This window comes from Falco biarmicus, chromosome 12 (assembly GCF_023638135.1).
Source record: "Falco biarmicus isolate bFalBia1 chromosome 12, bFalBia1.pri, whole genome shotgun sequence".
Classification (NCBI taxonomy): Eukaryota; Metazoa; Chordata; class Aves; order Falconiformes; family Falconidae; genus Falco; species Falco biarmicus.
Genome location: NC_079299.1, coordinates 14,497,822 through 14,524,017, shown reverse-complemented (window position 1 = coordinate 14,524,017; position 26,196 = coordinate 14,497,822). Strand labels below are relative to the sequence as shown.

The 26,196-nt window shown below is 40.5% G+C and overlaps 1 long non-coding RNA gene across 4 annotated transcripts in view; it reads right to left on the bottom strand.

The window, feature by feature from the left end:
- LOC130157466 (uncharacterized) overlaps positions 1-26,196 on the bottom strand; it is an 83,314-nt gene that overhangs the window by 44,467 nt on the left and 12,651 nt on the right. Inside the window, exons 4-5 of one of the 4 annotated variants that reach the window (XR_008824890.1) lie at positions 18,794-26,044; positions 72-2,434 (exon numbers count right to left, since the gene is read on the bottom strand). This is a non-coding gene — a long non-coding RNA (uncharacterized LOC130157466). Of the gene's footprint in view, positions 1-71; positions 26,045-26,196 lie in introns of all 4 variants that reach the window. The other 3 variants (XR_008824888.1, XR_008824887.1, XR_008824889.1) reach the window with 3 other exon arrangements.

Genomic DNA, 26,196 nt, shown 5'->3' with positions numbered 1-26,196 from the left:
ACTGATGTGAGAAGCAGAATCCAGGAGCAACATCCCCACCCCTATATATAGCTCACCTACATATAACGTACCTGATCCTGCAAGCTGTTTTCTGTTTGAGGGCTCTTGGGCTTCAGTCTCCAGCAAAGAGCAAAATCTTGTTTCCCAATCTAGTGACTGTTTGCAGTGAAGTATTCAAACTTCAACCCCCCCCCCCCCCGCCCCCCCCCCCCAAATCCAAAAACCCCCAGCAGTCTGTGGGCATGTGAAAGAGATTATAAGATGTAGTGCCTGTGCACTGGGATGAACTTCACTGCACTGTACTCAGTGACCCCAGACGTCACTTCCAGTCCTCTAGCCCTGTGAACTGTGGTTTCATTCCAGAGATCATTGAAAAAGAAATGCAGCATTTCACAAATTTCATCTAGCACATTCAAAATTATCATGTCCTGACATTTCAGCTGTTGAAAAGAACCAGGATTTACTACCTCACGTGAAAAAGACCAGAAGGCTTAAATGCATAACAAAGTAAAGCCGTGATATGAGACAGATGAACTCATTTAGATAAAATAAGACAAGACTCAACCTTCCTCTGAACTTCAATTTGAAACTGAGTTAAACCTCTCATTGAAGGAAGATAAAAAGTTAGCCAATTTATTTGTCTTTCAGTTCTCTTTTATACTTAAGAGAATGCTATTGAAGTGCTAGCTGAGATTTTGGGGAGAGCAGTTCCTGCTGCTGGTACAGCTTCCTGAGTGATACTGAGCCAGGCACTCGGTCTCTCTTGCCTCACTTTCCAGTCACAGTCTGATGTTTGTCCTCCCTCTCCTTTCTGTCTGATGTATGTACTTTAAACAGAAAATTTAGAATGAGAGCTACCTTTTATTATGTGATTACACAGTGCCCAAGGTCCTTCTCTTAACTGTTGTGTCCAATGTGTTTGCAGTACAAATGATGTTGATGAAAATATTTTTCTCTGTATCCCCCAATGTCACCTAGATGGATAAATGTTTTTGATAGGGATATATTCTTCATGTGCTATCCCTTTGGTTTGACATTCTGAATATAACTCCTTTGAATTTAAAAGTACTAGGAGAAGAGACAGAAATGTTGCATGCAATTTTGCCTGCACTATATGAACCCCATGGTATTACCATGCCTTCATTCAGAAGTTAGAAGCAAGCAAAGGCAGTGACTACATTTTAATCCATACTTCATAGTAAGCAATTATCATTCTGCTATGTGTCATTTCCCTCTATATTGTTGCAACAATGCTCTGGATTTTTGCATGAATCCTTTGGGTTCTAAATGTCCCACAAAATATAATGGAAAATATTTTTACAGAAGAAAATGTTATACAACCCAGCATGATCCCACTCCTCACCATTTGTTCTAGGATTATTCAGAAATGTTAATTTCTCTGTCTGGATTTCACAAATAGCTCAAACACCCCCCAGCTGAGCATAAAAATAACTTACTTTTGATGGAAACTATCTTTTGGGTCCTTTAAGTGCTGTTTCTAAATTGGCTGTTTTGGTCCTGTTTTGAGTTGTCATGTATGGCACAGAAAGGAGCTGGCAAAACACCTTAGTTATTCCTACAAGTCTTCATTTGTGAAACAGTCTTTAAACAAAACCAACAGTATTTAAACAAAACCAACAGTCTTTACCATAGCTCAGGATATTAGGAAAAGTGAGATCTTGAAGACATGACATCTCTAGATTTCTTCAAAGGAAGGAAACACTAGTTCAAGCTTCTCAGTCTTTTTGTAGGGTTTTAAGAGATCTCTTCACCTTTTCTTTCCAATGCCAGTGTTCCATCTTGTCTCCCACCTCTAAGGCACTTAAGAAAACCCTTGCACTTCTGTCATTCAACAGATATTAAGCTGGTCAATAGACACGTGGCATAATAACATTCCAACCAGCAGATTCATGATCAGATTTATCAAACAAGCTTATTCATACTGCAGGAGAGGAGCAAAACCCAGTAAACACATAATAAATAACAGAATTTACACTCTTCCCAAGCTCCTCAGAGTAGAAGGAACAAGGGCAGCAAATTACTCGGCACTCTTAAGGGATATTAGAATTATAATCACATCTTTTGAACCCCACTTCTATTCCCTCTTCCTGAACAAAAAATATCCAAACACAGACACAGAATAAAGCTGGGTACAGATACTGAGGCTAGATTTTAGAAGAAATTAAGTGACATTTTGCATTCCCTATCAGTATCTTTAAGAGTAAAACAAAATATGCAAGAAAACAAGTCTGAAGATCAGCCTGAATATCACTATAAAAAAATTCAGTGCTTGGAGGCATTGCTGAAACTGGGAAGATAAGGCACAGAAGATCTATTCTACTTAGAATTTTGAATGGGCAAAAAGATTATCTAATAGCACTCATTACATACTCACATGATATATATGTAACAGTCGGTTGTATTTTCCAGAGTCCTACAAAAAAAGCAAGTATTCTCAGTGAAAGCCTACTGGAACAAGTAGTTAAAAGCCTGATGTTAAAGAGGGGGTAAAAAAAAAAAGTAGAAAATATGAAAGAAAAAAAAGATATTTGGCTTAAGGATCTTCAATAATTAGCATGTGTAGTGTGACACAGTACTGTCTCTGCTTGCAATGAAGTATTTATAGACTTTGACAGGTTTTTTGCAATTGTGCTGAACAATGTTTGAATGCTACCACCATCCAAATACAAGAAGTTATTACAATAACAAAGCGTTGTGAATCATACCGTAATTATCTTCTAGCCTGCTAATAGTAACTGTTAATAATTTAAATGTCTTGCTACATCTCCGTGCTTTATGCAGCAGTACTTAAAAATGTTCCCCTGGCAAAGTACACTGCTGAGTTTGTCCGTCACTATATAGTTAAATACTAATTTGAAAATGTATCAGAAAATGACTGTAAAGTGAGTAGGTCAGTCACAGTCGTTCATGGAAAGGCAGGAAATATGTTAAGGCAACAGAATATAGATTTTCTCTAACATTTAGGAAAAGAAGCATAAAATCCACTGTAGCACAGCATCTAAACCATTACAAAACTGTCTGAACTGTAACAGCAGGCTGCAGGGCAATATTTACAGCTAATTCTAATTATTGTTATTATGAGTATTCAACTCTGGTATTTTTGTTTCCTTGGAACGACTCCACCAAATGATTGAAATTATAAATTTCTGTTCTTATATAATAATTTCACCTTACACTATTATTAGGATGTCAGCGCTCATTCTTGGTCACTGCTTCAGTTTCTGGGTAGTTATGGGCAAATTAATCCTCACCTTTTACAAATGTTTTCCCTGTTCAGTTGAAAGAGTACACTGAAATAGATTTCATTTGTAGTGACATTAAGGAGAATATTTTCAGTTTCTGCTACATTCTATGCTATATTTTGTTTAATTTTTATTTATTATTGGGGCACTTGGTGATATTGTGCTGAAGCTTCACTCACAAAAGAAGAAACAGGTTTTAACTTCAGGAGAAATAGTAGAACACTACATTAGCCTGTAAAATTAGAGAGCAGTATCCACAAAAGGAAAAGATATTCTTGATAAAGGAGAAAAAAAAATCAGAAATTCCAACCCAGAACAGGATAGAAACGGATCTATTCTGCCAATACTGCAAGGAAAGCGAATAAAGGAGAAATTGGGAAAAAAAATTGCCTTGCTTCTCATAAAATGGTTGAGGTTAGAAAGGACCTCTTGGAGATTGTCTAGGCCAACTTCCTGCTAAAAGCAGAGTCAATGGGAACAGGTAACTCAGGATCTTGTCCAGCTGAGTTTCCAATATCTCCAGGTACAGAGACTCCAAAATCTCACTGGGCAACTTGCTCCAGACTTTGATCACCCTTGCAGTAAAAATGTTTTTTGTTACATTTTGCTTAATGGAATCTCCTGCATTTCAGTTTGTGCTCATTGCCTCTTGTCCTTCCAAAGGATGCAACTGAGAAGAGTTTGCCTCTTTCTTCTTTGCATCTTTCTTTTGCATATTTGTACACATTGATGAGATTCCCACCATGAGCCATCTCCCCTTCTCTAGTCTCAACAGACCTACCTCTCTCAGACTTTCCTCACACATCAGATGCGCCAGTCCCTTAATCATCTTCATCTCCTTTATCTGGACAGTCTACAAAGATTTCTTACTCAAATACATGTTGTTTATGCATATTGCCTACATTTATACATATATTACATCAATTTTTAAAAATAACCCCACACTCCCTTCAGGGGGAATACTGTAGGGAATGCTAGAATTAGATATGCTTGTACAACCCATGCGGTATACATATTATTATTTTTAAGCTATTTTGCGAGGGAGGGAGCATGAGCTGTCATCCATTCAGTCTACAAATGGGCAAGCCATACATATTTGTTTCCTCTTCACTGTTCGGTCTGTGGTTCAAGGCCCTATTTTAACATTTATAGCCAAACCTTGGTCTGAAAAAAAGACAGGTTTTTTTCCACAGACTTTTCAGTGTAACTGCTTACTAGTGTAAGTAGCTGTGCCACAAATGTTCACAGCACCCCTGTGAGGCAAGGTAGCATCTCTACTCCCATTTTACAGACAGCCTCTGGCCTAAATTTTTAGAGAACTTCACATTTAATTGCACTTTAAATGCCCCCACTGACTTTGGTTGCAGCTGCCAGTGCTCAGCACATTTGAAAATCCAGGCTTCTAGGACTGCAGACTGGCTTGTCCAACACAATTAGCTTAATCATAAAGCACAATGTTTTTATCTAGCGAGATAACAGTTTGGAACGAGGGAAAATCCTATTCAGTGGAATCTTTATGGTTACAGCCCCCCCGTATAACTGTCCTTTCCACACTCCTTTGTTTCTTAACCACTACGAGATAAACAGCATGTGGTAATGAAATATGAAATGCATGCATTTTACTGAGCAAATCTCTCACTGGAAATGTGAGGTCTTTGGTTTGAAAATAAACATGATTCAGGGCTCAGCTATGGAAGTGTATTTGCTGCTTCAACAGCCAGGTCCCACTACCCTTGCTCAGTCAGCTCTTTTACACAGCGTTAGCCTGATCTTACACTTTCCCTGTGACAAGTTTCCAGAAGTAAGTGTGAAAAGGCAGATCACTTTCCACTACCCACAGGAAACGAAATGACCCTTCTGTTGTCGGCTGGATGATACATGAGCTGTATCCCTGCAGAAGCCAAAGCTAGTACAGACTTGCTCTCATTAAACAAAGCTAAATATTGGAAGCACATTTAAACTGCAATGTAGGAGCTGCATAGGCTCCAGCTGAACTTCCAGAATTAATTCTGTTGGCTTTAAGCTATTCAGCCTTAAGGCTGAGATGCTGGATGATGCCACTACAGGCTTTACTTCTAATTCATAAAAACGAAAGAAGGGTGAGGCTAAAGTAGCTATAAACTGCACTTGCTTCTTCCTAATCTTGAGGCATGTCAGGGTTTCGACAGCCTATTGTAACAGCTTTAGAGAGCCGTTTGCATTTATGGCAGCCTTAAGACGGCTGCCCACCGTTCAGAGAGTCCCACCACCTCCGCTGTGACAGCAAAGTGCAGATCTCCGGCCACGTTTAGCTGTAGTCTGTTTGTCCAGCCCACGAGGCTCAGGGCCTGTTGTTTGAGAGGCTGTGTCTTTCCTTGCTGTCACAGCTTAAATCCGTACCAAAGCAATACTTCCAGCAAACCTTTCCTGAGATGGGATGAGAGGAAGGGGAAGGTGGTTTTTGTATTGCTCATTGGATGGCCTGCCTCAGCCAGCGTTTCTTTGACTTCCCAGGCACATGGCAAAAACCATCTCCGTCCTCATTCGCGCACTCCCCGTGCTGCTCTACTCAAGTTATGCCTAGGATGGTATATTAATAGGTCGCCCTTCTGTGTATGTTTAATTTCTAAGGCTGATGACCCGAACATGATATGAACACTGACAGACTGTAATTGTATAAACTTGGGGGGGAAGTTAAATAGTCATAACAAAACCAGTTGTCAAAAATAATAAGATTTTCTTTTTAGTGTAATAATAGTGTCATTAATTATTAAAGAAGAAAAAATAACAATGAATCATCAAGGCTAAAAGTAAATGAGCCTGGAGACTGCAATTCCTTCTTATATAGGAGTGCCCTCTGCAGTCTAGTTCCTGGGGAGTGATGCTGTGCCAGCTCACACAATGCAGTGCCAGGGGAGATCAGGAATAACTTGGTCAAAGCCAGTGCAGTAAGTTGGGATTTGGAGCCATAACGAACACTTGGAGTATGGGATTCACAATACTAATACACCATTCCCTAGACTAAATGCTAACCCCTTTCCTCTGATGGAACAGCAGAAAGACCTGTGCACACTTTAGTGGTATTTTTTCAGATGTAAATGTTGCAGCTAAGAAGTAACAACTTTTATCGTTGCTGCTTAGACATGGGGCATTTTACTCTGTGTTTTAAAGCTTAGCAGAAACTGTAAAGTGATCTTCAGGAATGTTCCTCAAAGGGGACATTGTCTGTGTCCTTTCAAGATTTTAAGCTCTAAAGCTGGTCACATGCTGCCATAATATTTTAATGTCATTCCTAGATGGCAGGTAGCAACTTGCTTTTCATCAGTGCCTTATGTAAGTAACCCCAGTGTTAAGATGTGACCTCATTTCTAAACACACAGGTTTCTCCATCAACTGCAAACTTTACAGAAACATCATTTCTGCTTTTATGATGCTTCACAAAAATTACTATTTTTAATTAAAAAAAAAAAATAGTTAGTGCAAAAGAATATTTAATTTGGGAGGGGAAAAACCCCTAAGACTCTAAAAGTTTATACTGCCTCCAATTACTTTTCATGCTTGACTGTGTGGCAGGGAATACTTCATTATGCCAGGTCACCAACTTTGACATCTCTAACCTCACAATAATAGTCCTTTTTGTAATGTTTGAAAATTGAAAATCAGTTTAGTTTATGTTCTCACTAGGTTCATGGCTCCATTGCCTAATATATTGCTGACTTGTATGCCAGCATTACTCCCTAGTGAGGAATATTAAATAGCCATGGCATATATTAGAAGGGGTGAAAAGGTCCAGCTCAAGTCTGCTGTGTAGTTCACATTCGTTAGTGCTTTAAAAACTCAGTAAGTTGCATAATGTTTCCACTTATCCATGAAATTGTGGTATGATTCATATCATTGGCATCTTTAAATGATTTGTAGTCCACTATTTAAGTATGTATTCCACATAAATAAATAGTTCCTGGGTTTGTATAGACGACTTGTGCTAGTCAGTATCATAAAAGAGGCACAATAATGCCTGACCTTTATTACTATAGCAAGAAGTTCTTCCATCTAATGAAAAAAGCCCAAACAGCCAACAGGAATGGCGTAATACAAGGCACCTCTGTTTGGAAAAGGCAATTTTGGAGCTTATCAAAAGGTGAATGTTATTTCCCTCCATCGAAAACTTCTGTTCTTTCCACTCCCAGTATTCTCTGTGCCTTCTAAGACATTCATGGACTCTGTTGTTAAAATTATTGTTAGTACATGCAATACAGAGTTTGACTGCTGCTACCTGGGTCGCTCATTGATGCTGCTAGTTCCTTAGTTCTATTTGTGAAACACATTAGACTAAAACCCCGGCTCTCCAGGAGACTTGCTTTTCCTCTGAGCATACCTGCCCTCAGTAATATATTGTCTTGTTGGCTTTTTTTCTATGGAGTAATGTTGCAAAATGTTACTTACAGCCTCCTGGAAGCTGAAGGATGATAGCTACTCAGAAAAACCCCTGCTATTTCCCCCACCATGTTAAGTTTCCAAAGTCTGGTAAATTATTTACAAGAAAACTGAGGATGCTAAGTTGACAAGAACAAAAGAAATGCTGCAGCAGACCCAACAATAGATGGGCTCAGCCAACAGTCTTCTAAAACAAATAATCTGGCCTGCAGCTTTGGACTGTTCCTGAGGAGCCCTTTGGGAATCACTTATTCTTCCAGTCACATTTTTGGGAATGCCAAAGGAAGTTTCACTGAACTACCATCAGCCAGAGAATTCAGTAGCTACCATGTTCTACTCTCAGGACTTTAACTGACTTTCTGGAGCAAAACATGTCCTTAACACTCCTTATTGTATGTTTGTGTGACCATAGCTGCTGCAGGCAAACCTGTGTGTGCACCTAGCCTGCAACTATAAAATGTGAAATGTGGAGTGAAGCACGGACACAATTTCTTTTATAGAGAGGTACAAGACACAGAATGGTCCAATATCAGGTTTTGGTAAAATAAGATACAGGTTCACTGTCTCAGTGTACGTGCATTTTGTGATGGATGCTACCATTATACCATGAGAGTCTGTGATTTCTCTGTGCAGACCCAAGTCATGGAGCACCACTGTTGTGACGGCATCTGTGGCACAAGCCACATGCTCCTCGTGGCACCATTCTGCAGGACAGCCAGCAAGGAGGGCCACCAACAGGAAGACTGAGGGCCTAATGGGGTGGTTTTGCCTTCTGCAGAGCACATGTGGGGCATTACAAGACAGCACTTGTGCCCGGTGGGGTTCCTGGTCCTGCCAGTCAAGAACCAGTTGAGGTCTGTTCTCACTACACAGGTGGGTGAAGGAAGGTCTGTGCTGCGTTGGAGCTGCCAGCTGTCATGGATGTCTGACCACGGTTACAGTGGGGACACAGCTGCAGAAGGGATGAGGGGAGAGACCATGCCTTCACCTCTGAGACCCCTGCTCCAGCCCCAAATCCTTGTGAATTCCTTACCCAGAATGTGTGACAGTTTCATTGTGCTTTTGCTATCAATACACTGTAAGATGCATATGGTATCTACCCTAATGTGGGTGTGATTAGATCTTTTAAAGTCATTGGCACCCTTAGCATAAGTGAAAACACTAACTATGAGATCACAACCTTTTAATTAGCTGTATGTTGTCATAAGCTTGGTAAAAGAATTACTGAGTGAAATTATACAAGCTGATGTATGAGTCAGATGAGACAGTGATCATAACAGACCATCGGTCTCAATGTCTACGAATCTGTAAGAGTCCCAACTAAATAAAAGAATAAGATCTTTTATAGTTCTAATTTCTCTGATATCTTTTGAAAAGAAAAATGCCTACGCTTAAGAAAAGGTACTTTCTGCAGAAAAAACCCGTTGCATACTGTGGGTTTTTACTTCGCACAGTAAGGTTCTTCTTTTTTTTCCCTTAACTCTTTTGTCTCATTTCCAAAAGGTGGAAAGCAAAGCAACAGACAATCCATATACACCACTATTTTGTTTTATCGTAATGATGGTGGTCATTTTCAACTCCTCTCAAAACATTTAAGTGTTTGTTGGAACTCTTTCACTGAAACAGACAGCCTAATTTGTCATATTGACATTGGTATAGAAATTTATATTGATATAAACTGCATTATGCTCTTGAATTTTGATTCCAGGATGGATACACTGTTTCTTTGTGCTATCTCCTCTTTTTTTTCCCTACCTTTTTTTTTTAAAAAAAATGTGGTTTTCCTTTTCTCTGTTGTCCATGCTAAATCACTTCATGGACATACAAGTCATTAACATGCATGTGGGTCTCAACTGAGCAAAACAAGTTGCCTGGTATGCAGGCAGGCTTTTTAGCTCAAGTGTCCCAACTAAATCTCCTCTGTGACATTGTGTAGGCAAACCCTGAAGTCCTGCAGCATGTTCTTCATGCACTGTCCTGCACGGATGACCTTGTTCACTGCAGCTGTGCCCAACTGCGCTTCCCTTGCAGTCTGCCTTATATCTTCTGGGTTGATGGCATGCGGCTCTGGCCCCACCTCTTTCGTGGGAAAGTAAGTTAACTCTTCCCATGGAAAAAATTGCCACTTGTTCTAAGTATCCTGACCCAATTCTGACTTCCTTACATATGCGTCAGAATAATTTCCTTGAAAACTATGATTTCCTTGGTCAGCAAGGTGAGGATATGGTCCTCTTGCTCCCCCTTTTCACCGTCTAAAACTTACATATAATACACACAAACAGTCACAGACCAGACAGAGCAATGGGCTCTACATGGGCACAGCAGCTGCCTTTAAATGACACACTGGTTCAGGATATACGACATGGCAGGCAGAAATGTTCAGATATAACTACAAACAAATAATCAAAATCATTACTGCAATTTGAGAACCAGCTAGAGAGTACTTGGACATAAATCATTCTGTGTGAGCAGAAACACAAAGGAAATATTGCTCAAATGTTGGCTGGCAGCCATCTTAAAAAAGGTCAGATTTTTTTTTTTAGGTGAACCATATGTAAAGACACAACACTTCTGGCTAACATCTTTTTTTCCCTTGAAGATTGCAATATTTTCAGTCAACACTGTGGTTTTCCTGCACATTAGAATGTGTATTTATGAGATAGATAACAGCTCAAATCCTCATTACTCTTCATAATTTCACTATTATAGCTGCGGTACATGATTTTCCCAGCCACAACACTCCACTAATCTGCCAGTGAAGGAGTCCCCTGTCACGACGGAGCCCACTGAGCATTCATGTAAGGATTATTTGGGGAGGACATAGGCCTGAACAAGGGGAAGGACCGAATCCCAGCAGCCTTGGGATTTGGGGGACCATGAGAAGGAGAATTAGTCAAAAGGCTGCCTGTATAAATTGGGACCAAAATCGCTGTCTGGCTCCAGGTTTCCCACTTACCTGTTGCACTGTGCACGCTATGGCAACTCACACAGTTGGGCTCAGGAGGTCTGGTCTGCTGCGATGACTGCAGGAGCAGTATTGGTCCACAAAACTTGTTACTTTGCAGAACTTTATGAAGTTCACCATCATGTTTTCTTCTGTTGGCCTCAGGTGCAACACAGGGTTTTGTAAAGGAGCAGCCTAGGTCATTTGTAGGGGTCATCACTCAATGTGCCCCCAGGAAGCTCCAGCGAAAGTGAAGGGCAAGCAGGCATTAGCAGAGGGAGAAGGGGCCGGTGTCTGGGTCAGTCACAGCATGAGGGCGTCAGACCTAAACTGACAACATTATAGACCCAATAGCTGCAAGAATACTTTTCTGTGATTAGCACTCTTTTTTCTGCTCCCCCCTGCTTCAAAGGGATAGAGGGGAAAGCTATCCCAGCTCATCCATCCACCCTTCTGGTATCAGTGCACAGGCAGGGACCCCCGCCCCCCCGGGGGGCTGTCCCTGCAAGGCAGAGAGGCAGGGAGCTGACTCCCAGCCCTGTTTGGAGAAGAGGATGTGCCCCAGCACCCTCTTTAGGGCAGGATGGCAAAGTCCCCCCTGGCTTTCAGCTGTGCCCAATATGCACAGCTCAACCCTGTTACTAGTTTGCAGAAGGTGGGATTTTTGCCTTCCTACATTCCTGTAATACACTACCCCACAGCAGAATGACGCAAGGTCCAAAAACCAGCAGCCTTCATATATTTGTCAAAATTAATGTTAAACTACGAAAAAAGTCCCCTTTCTAAGGATGTGGGTATTCTTGACATTTCTTTAAAGCAAACTGCAAAGCACTCTGAACAATGTTCAGAGTCCTGATGAGGCTTCAGTAACTTAATTACACTTTATTCTCTTTCTAACCCACCCACATACATGTTTTACCAATTTAAACTTTTTATAGATCCTCCTAAAGTCTTCTGCTGTGCTGAGCTCTTAGCATCACATTCGTTTTGTTTTTCTTGCTTCAGCCCTTGCTCAAGTACAGAGTGCCTTCCTATGTCTGTGTAATACTGTGCAAGACAGTTTCTGTACCTCAGTGTGAAGCAAAGCGAAAAGAAGGAGTAGGGAAGGAGAAACACCTCTGTCTGGCTCTTCTGTATAAACCACACAACACTGATTTAGGAGCTCTGGGTAGAGATAAAAGATGCTAATGGAATCATACACTAACAAAACTTAAAGCACTTACGACTTAAGTAACTTGTCACAAAGCAAAAAGTGTCACAAAGTGCTAATGGTACAATTAGGTCCAGATATACACTCCTGCAACTGTAAAGAGGGGAGCTTGCTTACAGACCAAGGCCATATTCTCTGTGTTGGACAGAGTGATTAAATTAGCATATAAATATTAATATGATTATACAATGTACGAACATCTTTAAAATGAAGCATCTAAAGTCATACCAACTTACCTTTCAAATCAGGAATAATCAGAACCATTTTGAGCCCTATTATTTTCAGCTGTGAGACAACAGCTGATTCCAATGGGCTCTGTATCACTGAAAGCCTGTGCAGTGTTTTGCAAGACAAAGTTCAGATTCACGCTAAGATAATACATTCATTCATCTTTGAGAGCTTCTTCCCCAGCTAAAACTCTCTTTTGTATTTGAGTAGTATAACAAATCCTCATCAACTCAAAAGCATACTCCCTAGAAAAGCACTGAATTTCAAGACTAAGAGCAAAACTTGAAGTCTTAGAAAGAAAAATAAAACTATGAATTTTCTCAGTGGATAATTGCCACCTTCTTGTGAAGAACCTTGTGCTGAGTGGAGCTGATTATAAAATAAAAAGAATGAGTTTCCTGGAAATACAGAAATACTGTCTTAAAGGAAGATGTTTTTGAGATCTAAAATACAAGAGCTGAATTCTATTTTCAGACTGAAATCATAAACTAACAAGATTTACATAGGAAAGAGCAATGTGCAAAATGCGTGAAGTTTTTCTATTAAGGAAAATTATTTCTGGCGGTTGCACTACTTGAGATATGGGGCGATGGAGACATGAGCAAATATCTTGGCATCACTTGGTGTGAGCTTGGATCTCTGCCTAGCGACATTTTTAAAATGAATCAAAGCTCATCTGGCATTCTGCTTAATCTTTAGCTAATGCATACATTGGGGCTCGGGGTTCCCCTATGTATTGTGATGTTACCAATGTACTAATGACAGTTTCACTTCAGTGTGTCATTTAAAGTGGGAAATATTTGTGAAGTTATACCCACAGGTGGAATAATGAACATACCAGGGTGACATTCATTTATGTTGGTCCTGATTACGCCATAGGAGATCAGAATACATTAACAGCTTGGGCATAATAAACAAAGCACACTCCATGCTCTTTCCACCTGAGGACATACACAGCCCTCCACAAACTGATTTCCATTAGAGTTTACCGTACGTTCAGCTGAAGAACATAACAGTAGATTCTGCTGGAGGTAAGTGTTGAGTGGAAGATGTGAATGTCTGTTTCTAGTTTTACGTGGGGTTATGCATTTCTGAACTCCACCCAGAACTGCACTGGGATACAAGGAAATCAAACCCCAGAATTAGCTGTATGGTACTGGATGGAATAATTTGTTCATATAGAGGGCAGATTATTTTAGAAAATGGCATTAGTTTATTCCCTACAAAACAGGAAAGACTCGCTTCAGACAACTGAAGGAAGCAGCAATTGCCCTTTTTATTCTTTCTTCTCCCTGAGGGGATATAAGGCAATGAGTCAACTTTGATTCTCCCCTCAGTTCCACTGTCAGAGAGGCTGCCAAGTATATATTGGGTTCCCAAGGGCAAAAGGCCTTCAAGCAGATATTTGTGATACTTATCCCTGTGGCTAGTGCTGAAAATTAAAGACACATGATGTTCAAACCCAAAACAACAAGCAGAGCTTTCCAAAGACAACCAGCTGCTTCACTGGGAACTGCCAGAGCAAATAATTAGGAATTCAGCAAGGCTATTCACACGGCCTCCTTTCTCGTTGGATGGTTTGGTGTTCTCTGCCATGAGGGGGGACAACTCTGATATTTCAGAAAGATGATAAGAGTGATTAATCATCACTGGCTTTGTCCAGCTGGGGAGGTAAGGGAAAGGGTATGTATCTGTTTTGAAAGAAAAAATAACTGAAGCTTCCTCAGTCAGCAAGGCAGTTCATGAAAGACACATTTCCTAAGTACAAAATGTGACTGACATTCTAACTGAGACATTATCAATAAAGGAAAGCTGTTCAGGAGGTTAACCACCACTATCAAAACTGAGAGGAACTGGCACAATATGCTTTTTTTCAATGGTTTTCTAAACGAAACTGAGAGGGATGGACACAAATCAAGTTGCCAGATTCAGCTTTTTCCTGCTAAGCTTCATGTAGGTCCAAATACCACTTTGCTGCTGTGGACTAATCCGCATAATAACTCAATCACTGTAGTCAAATTAACACAGAGGCAGACTGTGGAGTCATCTGTGCTCAGGACAAGCACTCTGGATTTACCTGGGTAAGACTGAGAATTGAACCTGTTCCATAAAGTAATCCATCTCTTACACAAGCATGTGAATGAACTCCAAAACTGACATTGCTAGACTTCCCAAGAGTACAGTATTTCTGTGTACCATCTTTTCAGCTTCAGATGCACTTGTAAACCACTGTGCTTCTTCCAGTGAATATCACTTCTCATGCTTTGGGGCTAGGTAAATTGATTGTTATTGACTAAAACCTACAAAACTGAAATAATCCTAGAGTTCAATGTACAGTTCTTCGCATACGTCAATTCCTTGACAGAAATTGTAGAAAATGCTACAGAAAGAAGAACAAAACTAGTTGTGGGACACAGCTTTAAAGCTCCATAAAAAGTGTTGCCAGAAAAATACCATTTAAGCTGAAAAAGACAAAGATTTTTGAAGTGCAGTAGTTAGCAAGGTTAATAACAAAGTGAGTACCAGCTGCGTATCAGATGCTCAAATTCATATCAGTTTCTTCACCTATGGATGGCGAAGTATAAGGATGTGAACTTTGTCTAAACCTCGTCTAACTCTTGACCAAGGCAGTGACCAGACCTCAGCAGGGCATGACTTTCTGCACAGTTTCTAAACTTCCTGGTTCTACCTGGGTTGAACACTCTCAGAAAGATAATCCTTTCTGCAAAGTTGTTAAATGCTCCTTGCTGTTTCACCGAGTGCTATCTTATCACCTGAGAAGTCATACTGAGTATTCCACCTCCAGTTTCACAAATAAGTCTAGTGCTTGGAAATGAAAATCCTATCTCAGATTTTACCAGAATATCATCACAGGAGCCTAAATGCAAATTGACAAGAAGAGTGCATATCACCAGATGTTTAACAAAAACAGCTTTTTAATTTCTAGCCATTCAAATACTATTGGTTTGAAAAATCATCTGAGAAGTGAGTTTGATGGTATTTGCACATTCCTTCAACAGAGATAAAATATGGGATTTTATAGCTAAGGGAGGGATAGAAAACAAAAATGTAAATGACTGCAAAAAATGCAAAATGATTGTATCTGTATCTACCTATCTCTAATCTATAATTTTATAGATAAAGCTAGGTGAAAAAAAGATTAAAAGATGTCAAGGAGAAAACTATATTAATGCTCAAGTTAAGAACAGGCATCACTGACTGCCTGATATGATTCTCCTGAAGACCAAGATTGTTGTAAGAGATCTCCAGTGAACTGCCCACAGCAGAAACTGGCAACTTAACCCCTCTTCAGTGTATATCTGAACCAGACTGTTACTGAGGCAGTTCTCGGTTTTGATCAGAATCGCTGTTTTTATTTCCCCTTCTGCTAATAATATTTTGCATACTGCTGAATAGTTCTATGGAAAATATGGGGTTTCAGTTACTAAAGGCAGGGGAATTGACAGTTCAGCTTAACTACAGATGTTTGAAAACCAAATGCTTTTCATAGAGGTTGTGTGAGAAGATACCATTTCTTAAGTTAACATCTTCTTCAAGAGGGTATTTTTCCTAAGTTGACCCTTCTTAAGTAGAATCTTTTTGGTAGTCTTAGAAACTCAGCATATGACCAAACAGGCCTTCTTTTCTTTTCTAGAGTAGTACCTTCTGAGCAAGGGTGGAGAAATATGTAGCATTTTGTAAGGGATCTTTCCTGAATAGTGCAGAAAGAGCTGTAGGTGCTGTTATTTGTGAGCAGGCAGGGAATGATGGTTTCTAGCAAAGCTTTCAAAAGCTCTAAATTCACTCTAAGAAAACTTCTGAAACTTGGACTTTTCCTGTGAGCATGTGATACACATGCCTCAAAAACATAAAACCAAAGAACCCGATCAAAATCAAAACCACCAAACCAATAATAAAAAGCCATTCATTTGGAGGTATACTGTAACTAAGATCTGTTTCTGGAAAATGAAAACCAGCTTTGCACACTTTGTCTGCATGCATAGGCTGCTGAAGCATGCATTTTGGTTGCCTCTGTCTGAATACACTGCATTCTGGCAATATGGCAAGAAACCAATAAGATAAAACACACCATGAGATCACATTTTGTAAATCAGAACTTTCCCAAAGAGTACTAGTGACATAATAGATCTAGAAATTAGTAAAAAGTATCAGCAGTTTCCATCTTTAAAAGCTCAGTTTATCTTTTTTACCATAATGTAAATGTAAATGAAATTCAAAAAAGCTGTGAGTGCAACAGTTAAAGCAGCGCTCAAGAACTGGTCAGGATAACCGGTTTAGGGATCTGGATGACTAAAGCATTAGATCTGAATACTGATGTAAATGGATAAAATTCTGCCAGTGTTAGGCAACCATAAATCTGGAGCAATGCTTCTGAGGCCCTTGGGAATTCTGAGATGTTATAGGAATATGGCACAGCTCAAGATCTGCCCAAAATCACTGTAATGCTATCACTGTTCTTAAACTACATGAGAATATATATGTATTTACAGGCACAGGAATGGCAACATTAGAGACAAATTAATAAAAATAATAAATTCCTTAACAGAAAAAGAAAACAAAAGGATATTCAAGCTTGAGTGCTTTGGAGTTATAAACTAAAAGAACTAACCAAATTTCCATTTTCTTTCAAACGTCCCACACACCTAAGCCTGCAAGCATGTTGTGCTCTTAAATTATCTCTGGGTGTAATGCTCACATAAAGACACAGGCTGTAAACAATGAAACATAATTAAATTGGTTTGAAAAATGCCTGTCCAAGTACTTATGATTAAATTATTTCATCTTTAGATTGGGGCAGCAAGTTTCCCAGGATTGCAAATACCTATATTGTAACATGGATCAAAGTGTTTGCCATGTAAAATGAGAAACAGGCCAGTGCAAAACTGACAGAGTTAATCCGTGGTATACACTTTTCCATCATAGTAAATGCTGTTTCTGTGCAGTGAGCCATCAATAATCTCAATTCTTTTTCCTGTAAGTAATGCGGCTCTGGTTAGATCAATTTGTTCTTTCAGGGTTACTGTACTTTAATTTGCCCTGTGCTTTATACTTCCTCTGCAAGCTGCAGTTTAACAGGTTTTATGAAGATGCAACTATGTTAGAAGAAAAATATTGTTATGCGTACATTGTGAAGTTCTTGAGACACAGAGCTTTAATCCCCTGTTGGCTATATAGATGAAACTTCACAGTTCCTGTACCGCTTCAGAGCATTGCTATGACATTTTAAAGTCACCATGAAAAAGTGTTCCTTTGTGGCAAATACTTACTCAAGCTAATGATTTTTCTTTTATTTTTTATTTAATTATTCTCACTGCAAAGCTCCAAAAACATGATAAGGAAGCAGTAAAATTACTGATTGCAATGTCTATCAATAGTGGACTGATAACTTAGGCCTGTAACTCCTGTGCAAACAGTTTGTGGAGCAAAAAAAATACTTCATGTAACTTTAACTCGGCAAACACTACCTGTAGAAGCCTGAGCCCGGGCTTGCAAAGCTCATTTTAAAAATTAACATAGTCTGTGAGATACTGCACCTGAATTAGCTGTTGCTTTCAGAGCTCAGCAATCATTTGGTACAACCACTTGCACAAGCTCCTGCCAGCTCTTAGGCTTACCAACAAGATCTGCTCTTCTGGATGTGAGAGACTGTCCTGTTAACACATCATTAAAAGCCTGAGATTTACACAAATCTTTGCCAATGTACAAGCACAAAATGTGCTCAGTCCTCTGTGTGTGTTAGTACGTGACCTGGGGAATCCAAGATAAGGTCAGTAATTTTTCAGTGTAAGTAGGCTGTTGGGGTGACATTCACCTGCGCCAGTCCTAACTTGGCATATGGAAAGGCTATGTGTAAAACAGGGACTGCAATCTAGATTTCACCATACCTTTCATTATAGACCAGACTCTTCTTCCTCTCCCTATTTATATGAACTGTACAGAACAAACTTGTTTTTTTCAAAGAACAATCAAGGATCTTCCTCAGTTACCCACCGCCTCTCAAATCATATCAAAGTTTTCATAAATTGGCAAGAAATGCAAAACTATTAACAACATCCTAAAGAGGAAAAGCATATTTCTTGCCATCCCTCAGTGAGCTGGAGCCCATTTTGATAACATGGTTAGCTTCCAGCTTTACAAGCTATTAAAATTTTTTTGGCTCTGGACTATAATCAGACAAAATGAACAAAAGAGAACACAATTATCATAGCAGTTTTGTTTCTGGAATTCAAATCCTGCCAGCTCCTTCAGTTTTGCAAACTGACACATTTTCAGACTTCTTTGTGATAAAAACCTCTTTGCAGTGTTTCCAGTGCCAGCTGAATGGCAAATTCCCACTACAAGAGGAGCAATGGATAATAAAGCTTACTACCCTTCTCCTGCAGCAAACTGCCCACCTAGTCGTGAGCCTCCTCTGCAGTTTTGCCTTTGGCTTTATATTTGGATCTTTATTGCAGTCTAAATGCTCACTAAAGATGAAGCATTTTGTCTTGAAACTGGCAGAGCTGTTCTCATTCCTCCACTGGTTGTACAGAAAAAAATATTCTGCACTTTGCACGAAAGCTCAGTACCTCATTTGAAAGGACTTCCTCTCATTTTTGGGTCATTTGCTTTAAATATATGGAACAGTAGAGAGGGAGCGAATGAAGGAGACTGAAGAAAACAGTTTAAAATTAATTAAGACCTAGAAAATAATGAAAAAAAACCCAAAATCACATTAGAGATGGTTTTCTGGACATAGCTTCTGTTCAGTCCTTCTCCAGCCTGGATTCATTCTTCCAACAGCAGCCCAGTGGCCATTGACTGTCTGCTCCAGCGGCGTTCACCCAGATGAGGTGCCCAGTGCTCCCAGGCCAGCTTGCAGAAAAGGCTGAAACTCTGTGAGGATCTGAGCATTTTTGCAAAGGTCTGAGGATCCTAGCAGACTGGGCGAAGCCAGAGTCTCCTGTCCTGCAACAGCAATAGATTCTTATGTTGCTCGGGGCAGGGAAAGATCAAAAGCAGTATCTAGGCTGCCTCAGGAAGAAGGAAACTAGATTAAGAAGACACCAGTCCCATTTAAATTGCTAGATCAGAGTGGATGTCTTAGAATATTCATAGGACATAGGGCATGTTTTGCAGACAATGTATATGGAAAGCGCTGTCTTTTTCTGAAGCTTGAAGAACGTGGGGGTAGGTACTTAAAAACACAACATGCAAATAGCAAAAGCAAGTAGATCAAACCTAAAATAAAAAAGAGAAGTAGTGTGACTTTCTTTGTATGCGGTCAAAGCTGTAAGTTGTCTTACTGTTATCTGAATGGGATCAGACATTGTTGGCATAGTAACATGCAAAAATCATGTTATTATACACGCACACAGTCTGTTTTACAAGCTAATACTTTGCAATACTACAAATCACCATTTCCCCTCCAAGATCTTTCCTAAACAGTGAGTAATCTAAAAGAGTAGCACAAGGAATTTTACACCAGATGAGGAAATAAAGAGGATTCATGTGAATGTTCGTTCCCAAATTAAATGGGAGGGTGCAGCAGAGATACTGCAGTTTATTCAAGCTGAAACTCTGCTTCAGTCCTGTGTGACCTTTCTTGGGGAATTCACGGTAATTATTTTTTTTTTATTTTACAGAAATAAATCTAATTTAAAGTGTTCTGAGACATTCAGAAGTGGAGCAAACAAAACTTCTGACTTGAAAAGCTCAGAAATTAAAATCTGTCAATCAGTGCTATTAACTAACAAAGTTAGAGCTGTCCTCCCATTCTTTTCTCTCTAATAAACTACTGGAAGACCAGGTAAAGAAGCTACGATGAAGGCATTTAGAAGTTACTTACAAACAACAGTGAAACCCACAGGCAGGTGTAATCCTGTGGACAAGGGCTCCCTCTGTGCAAAGATATTCCCTGTCGCAGGACAGAAACAGTGTGCCACAGTGAAAGGTGCCAGCAGTGGGAGGAAGCACATAAAACAAATTAGCCCTCTCCCCTTTCTACCAGTAAATCCATCTGGTAACAGCTGTTACCTATCCAGTTTATACAATCTCTTCTCCAAAATCTTTGATGTCCAGAAGACTGGAAAATCTAATCGTGTCTTGGGAAAGAGAATAACAAAAATATTGAGCAAGTAATAAAAACACAAACAATGCTCTTATTGCAATACTTGCTGAGAAAGAAAGTTCTTCAGATCTGGTTAGTTAGCAAACTCTTTTATAAACCAGTCATGAATGGATGAAATTTACTATTCATGGTTATGGAAATAAAATTAAAAACCAACTTGCTTCATTCAGCAGTCTTGAGAACAATGATGTATTTTAATTTGCTTTGGGGAGGACAACTAGAAAATGAGAGCATTGAAGCTTCCTCTGAGTCTTCAGCGTACACAGCCAGGGCATAGTTTAGCCCATTAGCCCAAGGGCCTGATTCTCCATTACATCAGCTCTAATGGAATGACACTTGTGCAATGGAGATGATAATGAAATAAATAAACAGGCTGCAATATCTCTGCTTCTACTGTACGACCAAACCGGCGGGTTACACTGTATGCTGGGAGTTCAGTGGTAAGGCACCAAACGTGGAGCAGCTTGGCTGCTGCCTGCCATGTGATAGCTTCCCAGCAGAGAGGTGGCATCCCCAGAGGGGCGTGCACGGAACTCAGCCCATGCTGGGAACACCTAACTCCTCTCTTCAGCGCTGAAGAACAGACTGGAGATGCGCTACCCATGACATATGCCCTACAGTAGTTAAATGAAGAATGAGAATCCTCTTCCATCCCTTTTGCCCCAGGAAAAAAGTGGCAGCATTACGCAAACAGGCGCTGCTCGGGGCATGCACGCAGGCTGCTGCGCATCACCGCTCACTCGTGCGGGGGGTACCGGGCTGTCTGGTGCTGGGGTCAGGCAGGGCTTAGCCAGCTGCGCGGGAACAAACAGTAGCTCCTCCTGGAAAACAGAGGGAGGGGACCAGCCTCCATGCAGCTGTTGGATCAAGAGTATAAGAGTTAGGTTAGGAATGCCAATACGCTTTTCCTGTGTGGATCCTGCATGCACACCCATGGTACCTAGCAGAGGCCTGAACCTTCTCACAGGGTGGACTGCTCTCACTGCTGCAAAATAGGAGTGGCACCCGTACCAAATCTGATATGCAAACTGAGAATCTGAATTTTAAATATTCATTTTAAAGCTCTCCCTGTATCACCATCCCATTCACCCATAACTCCTGTGCATGCAAGCCACCCCAGACAGGCACCTTGGTTACATGTCAGACAATACCCCCAGAGAGTTATTGTTTCTCTATTTGGAGATTATTCAGTACAAACTCTCATTGTCTTATTTTTCTTTTAAATCGCTACAAAATGTCTCCCTTTTTGAGGGGGAGAGAGGTAAAAGGGTTTTTTAATTTTTACACATTTTAATTTTTAGAGGAAATAACCCCTCCAAAGTCCAAAATCTTTCAAAGACTGACTTATGTGGTTTGTGAAACTTGTGTGCAAATGCTCTTTATAACTTGTACCACACTCTGCCTCCTTCACCCTCTGACACGTAGCAATAAAACTGGATTCAAAATGAGACTGCACCATGGTGAATTCATTCCCTGAATTGCATCGTACGTTTCAGCAATACACAGCGTGGGAACACGTCGTTTAGCTCTCGCTTTGAAGAAATTGGATTTGCAAAGGTCAGCAGCGGCTCGGCCCATTTCTCAGCAGATCTTTGGCTTGCTTTTCATCCCGGGACTGGCAGGGAGGAGGTCAGAAAGGAATGACAAAAAGAGCGAGCTTTTTGAAGTGAGCCCAAAGAATCTGATCATGGTCTCAGCAGTGTGGAGGTTTCTTTTGCTCAGAGCTAATAAATAGGTAGATTTTAAACCACATTTATGGGAATAACTTTCTAGGTTTACTTTACGTATTAAACAATTCATTATTTTGGTATAAACTAAGAAATGCTTTCCAGTGTAACTTTCAATCTGGCGAGAGCTGCCTGAAGCTAATCCACAGAAACAGCCTGCTGGCCCTCCCTCATCCATCCCTCTTTTTGTGCAAAAGGGAGCAGCCAGCCTGGAAAAAAGGTGGAAAGAGGCAAAATCATCCCCCAGTGGAAGTGCGAAACCCAGGGAGTCTGTGCTCTGTATTTCTCCTTTGAAATTCATTTCCCAGTTGTTTAGCTTGCTCCCTGGCCAGCGTACTGAGACAGAGGTAGCTTCATTACCCTTTCGAGCTGGAAAACTCACAAAATACTTTGGCCACTCTCCACACCTTATTAACATAAACTGGAGTTTCCTCCCACTGCTGGCAGGGCAGGGTGCTGGGAATGTGTGATCAAGGCCTTTCGACGGCTGTCGCCAAGGTTCGCCTTGGGCCGGCAGTGAAGGATTACTCCTGGATCTTGAACAGGGGGTTGCTGCAGGCACTTGCACCGGAAAGCCACAAAAGAGGGAAGGAGGTAGGGAAAAAAGAAATGAGGGCAGGTTAGAAAGGAATCCAAGAATACCAGCAAGCCTGGGCTCATTCACAGGTCCTTCACTTGTAAATATTAAGCATCTCTTGCAGAAATATGGTACATCCAGACTGAAATGTGCCTTCTAGAAAACTGGGAATAATAGACTTACTTCCTCCATTAGTGTATGTTTTCAGCAGGTCCTTTTCATATGCCTTGATTTCTCTGGCTTTAAAGCCGTGTAAGGGCTTGTGGTGTGGGGAGAGAGTAGAGAAAATAGCTCTAGCTGCTGTCACAGGTGTCTCAGCTGTAAAAATTTGCTTTTCCTTGGCTCTTCCAACAAGTAATGCTGCAGCATTCTGGCATAAAATATAATTTAGAAAGTATCCAAATCACAGAAGGCCAAAACGTGATGCCCTGTAGGCTCCTGTTAAGTAGTCAGTACTAATCCAGGTGAATTTCCCCGTTATTAACCCAGCAAAAGCTGAACTCCAGCCTTTGCCCCAGCTAATTTATTTGACTCTTATTAATTCCCTTTGGAGTCCATCCCAGGGACTCCCAGAGATCTGCCTGCTGCAGAAGATGTCAGCACGAATACTTCAGATCTTGAGAAACCCGCTGGAGGGGAGCATTGGCAGCATGTGTAAAAGAGGCACAGGGCAGAGCGTTTCAGGCACAGTTGAAAAGAGAGTGGCTATCGTCAAAGTGACAGGTGATTGATGTTTCTGTGACCTAACAGGAAGTAATAAACACCGGGTTTAGGCTTTTAGTGGGGAGAAATGGCTTGTTCACCTACTGCTTCATAACTGCATCAGGTTTCCACTAATATCTAATCATCTCCATGTAAAAATGAGTCTATGGAGGGCTTGCAACAAGGCTGCCAAGGACATCGTGCCAACTCGATTCACAAGTGTCACATTACCACAGACCCAGGCATACCCTGGAGTTTCTCATTACCTCACGTACCAGAAAGTCTTTAGCTGAGCCTTCACTTTCCAGTTACAGATGAGGAGGCAAGTAGGGGATCTGAGTAAGGCTCCCTGGCTAAGGGGATCTCTCTTCAGAAACAGTGCTTTGTTCTAAACATAAGATCCCATCTAAAGGTTTGGTTAGAGAATCCGTTCTAGGAATATAATTTTTAATTTGATTGATTTCCACAAAATTTGCCCTGTAGGAAATTGTCATTTATGGACACATACACATCATTTGCAAAGTCTGCATCTGTGTACGTGCAGGTAAACATGCATCTGACATGTAGCTCTTAGGCATTAGGAAGTGTCTGGATTACCTGTGCATAGCCATTCACGCTCAGTCATCACATCCCGGAACTAGTTTCTTCTTTATGTTTAGCATCCTTTTGTCTCTCTCTTTTCATTTTTTAATACACGTTTACGTGTGATATTTTTATCAACACTTACGTCAGCTTCCTTCAGTGGAGAAAGGTGTCCTTACTGCACCTTTCACATATGAAAAAGCTTCGTAACTGAAAACACAAAGTACTGGTTTTAGCTTTCTTTTTTTCAAAAACAAACTAAAGAAAACCAGAAGGTTAAACAACTACAGTTGAGGCTACCTTGCTGAGCTGCAATAAAAAAAAGAAAAGATTAGTCTGAACACACATTTTTTTATTAAAAAAGAATGTACCTAAATTACAGCTGCTGACCATGTAGTCATTCTTTTTATGAGGTGTTTCCCTATGCCCATATATGATTTCCACATATAAATTCCCTGTTGGTCTGAAATCTCCTCACATGAAACTGGTGTTTTTCTTAATAAATTGCCCACAGAATCTGTATTTCATCTCGGACGTAAAAAGTTCATTAGGGAAAAAAAGCATCCCAGTGTCCTGGTGGAAAGCAGTAACAGACACTATCCAAGCTAAAAAAAAGATTTGCCTGCTAACTGTATAGCATTTTCCCCCTGCTTTCTACTTAATTATTTTCCATAATTTAATAAGGTTCAATATAACATAGCATACTATAATGGTGCCTGCAGTAACAACCACTTAGTCCAGAGCAGAAAAAAGCAATCCTGTTTCACTGAGGATTTCAGCATGTTACATTTTGTTTCCTTTAAAATTCTCTTGGAGGGGGAATGGACACCTAGCTCTGAAACAATCTGTCTCCAAGTGCAAAAAACCTGGAGTCCTCGGCTTTGACAGAGCCTGTTTGACAGGATGCCTTTGAACCACGCAGCGTGGAAGGCTTGGAACTGCTCTGGGTCTGCTTACCAGGGTCTTCTCACCAGGGAAAATCACTGGAACCAGAATCAGATGTTCCATATGGGATACTCAGTTGTAAATCTGAGAAAGCATTAGAAATATGGAAATGTGAAAAAATTTCACCAGAGCACACATTGAAAACGAAAATCCACGTTCATCATTACCATTAGAAAGGAGGCAATGCTAAGCTAAACCGGATGGTTGTGCATTAAGGGTCATCTGCTGCTCTTACTGTAGAAGTGCAGCTGACTCCTGGAGAAACCAGTGAGTTCAGCAGAGACAGGGTGAAGAATGTGCTCCTAAGAGATTCCTCCTCCTAGAGAAAAACCTTGGTTTGACAAACTGTTGGATGTGTGTCAGAATGTGACAAATGGGGGACACTTTGAGCAACACTTCACTGAACTAACGTAGCAGAGTGTGGTCCCCAAAAGCACAGTTGCTTTCATTTCCATAATTTACTTTCATCTGTCTTTTTCAAAACCTTCCCTAATTAAGCTTAATTGCCATGCAGTCACACATTAGTGCAACATTCTGTCCACTTATGGACCACCCATAAAATGTTTCATAGCACTGATCCTGGAAAGTGGTAGATTGCTTGTTTTGTTTTGTTTTCTAATGTGCATAAGTGCCTATAATGCATAGTGATGGCTTTCTGGGACTGATACTTGACTCTGATTATCATGAAAAGATGCTCCGTTTATATCAGAAAATTAGAGAGGTCAGAAGGGTATTTGTGTTTTGGGAAAAAACAAGCATTTGTGATGATTTGGAAACAAATATCTTTGGTGCAGAACTCAGACACATGGATTCCCAGCTCTCTGTAATATTTAACTCCTCAGGACAGTTATGGGCCAGACAATAACAGCTTGGATACCCTCAGTTTCTGTGAGTTAGCTAGCTTCTCTGCATCACTTAAATCTTAGTGACTTAGACTCACAATAAGCAGTGATCAGATGACCTAATGAAACTCATGAAAACTTGAGAGATGGACAAAGGTCTAGCCTGGAGGACACCTCTAAATAGTTTGTAGGAGCTGATCCATAACAGAACATTTAGAAATAGCAAAACAAAATAACAGCAGCACAGAGTCGCAGGGAAGCCTACTGAAATACGAATGTAAGCAGCTGATTACTCATTGCTAAAACTATGGTTTATCTGACTGCAGTAGCTCTCATACCTTTGAAGCTAGGAAGTCCCCTGAATTTCTAGGGTGCTCAAGTGAAAGCAGCAGGTACCAGGTACCTCAGCAGAAAGCTGCTCCCAGTATGCTTACAGACAGAAATGCTCAGCCAAGCTGGGTGGACTCGAAATTTGCTTGACTAAAGGGACAACAAGCAAAAAGACAAGCAGAAAGTAGCGTTAGATAATAAAATCAGAATTTTTGGTAGCAATCAGACAACATCATATTTTCTAGCACAGAGGTATAACATGAGGGAATTCCAGCCTCATGCTGGTAAGAGTTGGAGTTTAT